The sequence below is a fragment of the Sitophilus oryzae genome, unplaced genomic scaffold, assembly GCF_002938485.1.
Source record: "Sitophilus oryzae breed Bouriz unplaced genomic scaffold, Soryzae_2.0 scaffold_151_pilon_pilon, whole genome shotgun sequence".
Lineage (NCBI taxonomy): Eukaryota > Metazoa > Arthropoda > Insecta > Coleoptera > Curculionidae > Sitophilus > Sitophilus oryzae.
The window spans coordinates 542,322-550,175 of record NW_022146192.1 but is presented as its reverse complement, the minus strand read 5'-3'; positions in this window follow the sequence as shown (position 1 = coordinate 550,175).

The following is a 7,854-nucleotide window of genomic DNA, read 5'->3' as shown; positions in this document are numbered from 1 at the left end:
CGAGAAAACGTCAGTAATCGCAATAATTTAAAAACTCAACTTTTTAACACATAACACGCTATAACTTAAGAACCACTTCATATATTGAAACTTTTTTTATTTTGAAAATCGGACCTTTTACAATATGTTTAAATAAGAAAATTCGATAAGGTTGTTTTTCCATTCAAAAATTTTAAACAACCCATTAATTTACTTTTAGTGCATAGCAATTTTCAGCAATCATGTAACTTTTTTATTTATAAAGATTTTCACATACTGTCTGCGAATAAAATATAGCAGAAATATTAGGAATTTTTTTTGAAAAAACTGCTATCAATTATTTCTAATAGATATCGAGATATCGATTTTTGAATTCAGAGTTCTAATAGCGCGACCACTGTCGGACACCAACTCAATTCCACTTATTTTTACCAAAAATTCAAGTGTTTCTAACTTGCACTTAAAAATTTTCAAGCTATAGGAAAAATTACAACGATTCCTTAATAAATAAACAAATAAAGTACGAAACGTAATTAAATCGTGAAACTGAACGCATAATTTACACCTTTCTCTAAAGTACTGACAGAGGTACTGATTGGGTTAATCGGTCGATTGCGACAAATCTGCTATATCTCCTTTACGTCTTTTAGCAATGTCTTTTTAGCAATGTTTTATTTGTCTTTATAAAAAGGCTCAGGGCAAAAACACGTACAAAATTCATCACAGAACTTCAATACGCTGATGACTGCGCCCTAGTTGCAAGCACATTACAACATTTACAAGAAATGTTGGACACATATGGGGCATACAAGGCTTTGGGCCTTAAGCTAAACATCGACAAAACCAAAATCATGTGCACTCTCCCGGAAGATCACAACAATGCTATAAAAATTGGAGAAGATCTATTGGAATATGTAACGGAATTCAATTACCTAGGCAGTTTGATTTCGGAAAAGGCCAATATCGACTCTGAAATTCAGCACAGCCTCAAGAAAATTAGCAGCGCCTCAAGAGCATTCTGGAAATTAAAAGACAGGGTTTTCTACAATCATGACTTGAGTACAAAAACGAAACTTGCAGTGTACCGAGCAATTATAATCCCCACCATGTTATATGGGAGCGAAACCTGGGTGCCGTACCGCGTATCGCCGACACATGAAGGCATTAAACAAGTTGCAACAGAGACACCTTAGACAACTCTTAAGAATCCGATGGTTCCATCAAACGTATCGGTTCTTGAAAAAGCTAACTGCGAGAGTATTGAAGTCATGGTTACAAAATCCCGCTTAAGATAGGCTGGTCACGCATGCAGAATGCAAGAAAACCGCATACCAAAATCTCTGCTTTACGGTGAACTGGTAGACGGTAAGAGGAGGCCGGGTGGTAACACTTGTAAAAGATACAAGGACATTTTCCACGAAAACTTAAAGGGGATTAACATGCAGAATGAGTGGGAAGAAGCAGCTCACAATAGAACTCAATGGAGAAGACTTGTAAACTCAGTTAACAGCGACAACCAGAAAGTAAAGAGGCAACAAAGCAATGAGATTTTTGAATGTCCGGAGTGCAGTAGGCAGATAAGATCACGTATCGGGCTTTTCAGTCACAGAAAAGCTCATGAAAGAAAACGCCTTGCGTGACCATTTTCTGATGCGTGTCAAATACTCGTCAGCGAGTAATGGCAGTGTGTGTGTTTAGCAATGTGCATAGTTTCTCGGTTTATTTCATGCGTTTGGCAACTTGTTTACTGTTCTGTCTTTGTTCAGTACATTATAAACGCATTTTATTCTTCTTACATACGGAAATCTCGCCCCAAGACTAATCTTTGCCATTCAGCTTTTATAAGAATACCACGATACGTCATGATTTTGAAACTTGCATGGATCTTAACCAAAATCGGTGTAGGTTTTTTTAAAGTAGCTGATCATGAATTTGAAGTCGGATTGGCAGAATTCAAAATGGCTGATCCAATATGACTTATGTGAATTTCAAAAAATGCACGGACTTGGACAAAAGTTTGTATATATGTATGGTTTATTTTGGGTCGCTGAACGCGAACTTGGAATCAAATGGGTCACTGCTCACGAGTCTAACGTCGGATTCGCAAAATTCAAAATTCAAAGATTTGAATCGGACTCGCGCCCGTGCCCACAGGGTAAGCTATTCTTGAAGTCGGCCATATGGGATCCGCCATCTTCAATTTTGCCAATCCGATGTCAGACTCACGATCAATTACCTATTTGACTTCAGATTGGCGATCAGCGACCCAAAAATCTCCCATATACTTATCTTGTTAGAATCCGTGTTTTTTTTTTAATTCGCATCGGCCATATTTGATCCGCAATTTTGAAATTTCTATAACTTTCGATTTTTAAATGGCACTCTCGGTATTTTTTTTTAACTTTATTCGATAGAAAATGACACTCTGAATAGAATGCCAACTGAATAGAATGTCAACTCTGAATAGAATATGTCAACTTTTAACATTTTTAATTTAGAGAGAGAAACACCCGGTATAACTTTTATTTGTGTGGACCTAATGGACCTAAATCAAAAAACTCAGCTAAGTTTTGGCAAAATATATTTCGATCAAGAAATTCAAATTTATTTGATAAAATGCAATGAAATGGCGATGGGGGAATTTACTATTTAACTGTCACACGGTATATTTATATTCTTTTTATATGTCAAATTTTAGTTATTTTGAAAACATACCAGAGTTACTTTTGAAATTCTTCTTCTCCATGTATCGTTTCCATATCGGAGATTGGTTATCATCATTGCTATTTTGATCTTGGAAGCTGCGGCCCTAAATAATTCAGATGACGTGACATTAAACTATTTTCGCAAGTTTCTGAACCAGGATATTCTTCTCCTTCCAACAGATCTTTTTCCTACAATTTTTCTCTGGATTATGGGTTGCAAAATCTCATACCTTGGACCTCTCATGATATGGCCGAGATATATCAATTTTCTTTTTTCACTTCCTTGAGGATCTCTGCGCCCTTCCTCATTCTTCTCAGAACCTCCACGTTGGCTACATGTTCTGTCCATGGTATTCTCAACATCCTACGGTGTGCCCACATCTCGAAGGCCTCCAGTTTCCACTCGCAAAGCTCGTTGAGGGTCCAAGCTTCCATATCATACAAAAGGACTGGGAATACATAACATTTGAGCATACGAGTTCTCAGATCTAGGCTCAAATCGCGGCTACAGAACAGCTTCTTAATCTTCACAAAGGATGCACGGGCCTTTTCAATGCAAATCTTTATTTCTGAACAATAATCCGCGTTGCAGTCGACACTTATACCCAGGTAGTCAAACCTCTCTACTCTTTCGAGCTCCTCGCCTTCCGCGTACAAATCTTCATTGGGCTCTCCAGTTTAAGTGACAATAATGTATTTGGTCTTCTTGACATTGAGTGTCAGACCATATTCTCGACTAGTTGTGATGACGTTATTTAACATATTCTGAAGGTCTTGCATGTTTTCAGCGAGAAGGACTGTATCGTCCGCGTAGCGCAAATTGTTCAGTGGTATGCCGTTAACTCGTATTCCACCGGCATCATTTTCGAGGGCTTTGTTAAATATTTCTTCTGAGTAGACGTTGAGAAGGAGTGGTGAAAGAACACATCCCTATCTAACTCCACGTTTGATATCCACTGCTCTCGTCAGTTCAGATTGGACGCGAACAGACGCACTTTGATTGAGGTACAGTTTTACTATTATTTGTATATCTCTTGTATCGAAATTTTTTCGTTCTAACGCTTCTATTAGCTGGATTGATTACTTGTCAGAACTATACTGATGGATTACTTGTCAGAACTATACAAATCAGAAGAAATAGAGGTTGAACTAAATACACCCGAAATAATGACCAACGACAACGTACAGATTGAGGCAGCCGATATAATTACATCCCTTCGAAAGCTAAAGAATAGGAAGAGCCCAGGGCAAGATGATATCCCAAACGAATTACTTAAGTATGGCGGCCAAAGTCTCATACAGCAGCTAACATCCCTGATTCAAAAAATTCTTTACCAACACAGGATACCCGATGAATGGCGAACCAGCACCATTATCTTGATGTTTAAAAGAGGAGATAAGAAGCTGCCCTCAAACTATAGAGGCATAAATCTTCTAAGCACCACACTAAAACTTACGATAAAAGTGATAACAACCAAAATAAACGACTTAACATGCTTAGCAGATGAACAGCAAGGTTTCAGATCGCGCAGATCATGCACAGACGCGGTTTTTGTCATAAGACAGATAACAGAAAAATCAATCGAATATAACAAACCAGCGTATATGTTTTATTGATTTAGAAAAAGCGTTCGACCGTGTGCAGCTAAGAGACGTTGTACACCTTCTTTACAATAGACAAATCCCACACAACCTCGTTAAAACCATACAAAACATATATGAAGCGAACCAAATTCAAGCTAAAATTAACGGGGTCCTGACCGAACCAATAAATGTAGGCTGTGGTATCCGACAAGGTGACTCCCTGAGCCCTCTTCTTTTCAACATGATTATGGACGAAATAATAGGAAATGTACGTTTACTGAAGGGATACAGTATGGGCGACCAGGAAATTACTATTCTATGCTATGCCGATAACGCCGTATTGGTAGCTGAAAATGAGAACGATCTACAGCGCTTATTACATCGATTTAATTGCACTGCCAAATCACTTAATATGATAATATCGACCCAGAAAACTAAATGCATGACGAGATTAAAAGTACCACTAAGATGCAAACTGGAAGTCGAGGGCAATGTTATTCAGCAAGAGATGAAGTTTAAGTATCTAGGCATAGAAATCTCAGGATATGGTGATGTAGAAGCGGAGGTGCGAGAACGGACAACGAAAGCAACCAGAATAGCAGGATGCCTGAATTATACAATATGGCGAAATAAAAACATTGAGGTGGAGACTAAAGCGAGAATTTACAAAGCAACGGTACGACCAATAATGACATACACTGCAGAAACTCGACCTGATACAGCGAAAACTAAACAACTACTAGAAACAACCGAAATGAGAGTACTACGCAGAATAGCTGGAAAGACGCTTCTGGACAGGAGAGAAATGAAAGCATAAGAAGAGCGTGCAAGGTGGAAAATGTAAATGAGTGGGTACTCAGCAGAAAGGAAGAATGGAACGAGCATATCAGCAGAATGGACAACAGAAGGATAGTGAGAGTTGCACGCGACAAATCACCGCTAGGTCGCAGAAGCTTAGGACGTCCACGAAAACGATGGAGCGACAACTTGTCAGTCTGACCGGTAGAGACGAAGAAACCAAACAGGCGATTCGCCTAGTATGAAGAAGGAAGAAGAAGAAGAAGCTTCTATTAGTTGCTTGTGTCTTACTTTATCAAATGCTTTATTATAGTCAATAAAGCAGGCATATACATTTTGATTGATATCAAGGCACCGCTGCATTAAGACATTGTAGGCAAACAAAGCCTCCCTAGTACCCCAAATCTAAAGCCAAACTGAGTATCTGCTATATCTTCTTCTAATTTTCTGTAAATCCTGCGGTGGATGACTTTGAGAAAGATCTTAAGTGTGTGACTCATAAGGCTGATCGTGCGGTTTCTTTACATATTTTGGCATTATACTTCTTTGGAATTGTGACAAACGTCGACTGGAGCCATTCCTTTGGTATCATCCCTGTTTCGTAAATCTTATTAAATAGAGAACCTAAGTGTTGTTCTTCAATCAACTTGAGCGTATCTGCAGGTAGATCGTCAGGGCCAGGCGTTTTCCCATCTTTGGCTGCTTTTATTGCCGCTTGCACTTCTTCCTTTAAAACAGATGGCCCCATTTCATTGTTAGTGCTGGTAGTGATTCCTTCTCTTTGGTCGTTGAAAAGGGTTTCGATATATTGTTCCCATAAAGTCAATTGATCTTTAATATCCAAAACAATGTCTCCATCTTCATTTGTAAGAATGTACGATTTTTGCTTACGAACAGTTCCAGTAAACTCTTTTATTTTTTATGTATACTGGGTGAGTCGTGAAGTCTTTGCAGATTTTCTATTTCAGTACATTCCTCTTTTATCCACTCCTCCCTAGCTTGACGACATTTATATTTGATGACTTTCTGTATTTTTTTATATTTCTGTCTGTCCCTATTTTTCGGGTTCCTTCTTTCTCATAAGCATGAAAATTTCATCAGTCATCCAATCGTTTCGCATTGTTCTTTTCTCAGGTTTCAGATATTTCTTGCAGAGTTCTATAATAGCCGATTTTAAACTTTGCCACATCTCTTCAGGTTGACTCTGTGTTGCCGAACAGCAATTTATCAATTTACTTAGGTTTTTATTTATACGGTACACCTTCACTTTCGCGTTATTACTTCTTAGTAGGTTGGTATCAATAGATCTTTGGTTCGACGAAACTATAAGCTTTTTGAGCTTCACCATAATTTTGAAATTACGATATATTATTAGGTATGTAGAATTTTATGGTAAATCCTATTGATGACATTTTTAATGGTAATTTGGCACATTAATTACTTAAACATTTAACGATTTATGTGATACAAGTTATAACGGAAAATTTCAAAAACAGTTTTAAAAATTAAAATATAACTTTGACATTAATTTTACGTCTATTTCCCGTCTCTTTGTTTATTTACAATATTTGTATTAAGCTTTACAAAACTTAACATTACGAATTGAATTGCGCTCAGAAATAGTAAATAGACAGACTCCTTTTACGTATTTATTTATCATTTAAAGCGAATTGCTAGACCTGAAATAAGCTTAAAGCAATTCAAAAAATTCTCTGGAGCATTAACATTGAAGACCATACCTTCAAAAGTACATATAAATGTGGAGGACGGTTCCTAAAGAAAGTACATTTGGGAATATTTACATTTTATTATGTCTTATGGGTTTATTATCGTTGTAATTTTATACAGGGTGTCCCAATATTTCGTGGACATAAAACTATTGATGTCACATCAAAAGTGACATCAAAATTTTAATGTACTTCTAGATGTGTCACAAAAAATCTACACTAAAAATACACTTCTAGATGTGTGTTCAAATTCTTAATTTTAGGTAGCTTTAAGCTTATAATGGAAGGAAAAAAATAAAAAATTTCAAAATATCCTTATGGCTCAAAAGTTAGCTGTCTAGTCGCTAGTTGTAACCGACTTTCCGGTGATGGTAATAGGAGGACCGGTGATAGGATTGTTTTAAAAATTTTCATTTTTATATAAAGGCAGCTGATCCATCTATCTAAAATATTATCAGCGTTACAGTGTCGCCGGATCATTTGAAAAGTGGTAGCATCTTTTTTATTTTAAATGGAAGTATATTATTACATTTTTGGAAACTACTCTCATATCTCTTAAAGTTTGCGAGATAAAAAATAAAATATGTGTAAAATTGACAAAAAAATTATTTTGTATAAGCACTGGTCAAATCATGAATTGAACATTTTTAAAGTTGATATTTGAGTTATAACGAAAGTCGGAAATACAAGTCGTTAGAAAACTAGAATCAATTCAATTGATATTATCTGATTTAGTTAATTATACGATAATTTAAACTTTATGAACTATAGTCAAACTTCTTTAATATTATTTTGAACGACCAAAAAAAAATAGAAGGATAACGTCGATCAAGTCGATCAAGAAATTCAAATTTATTTGATAAAATGCAATGAAATGGCGATAGGGGAATTTACTATTTAACTGTCACACGGTATATTTATATTCTTTTTATATGTCACATTTTAGTTATTTTGAAAACATACCAGAGTTACTTTTGAAATTCTTCTTCTCCATGTATCGTTTCCATATCGGAGATTGTTTTTATTTAAAAAAAAATTGAAGGATAACCTACAAAAGGAAA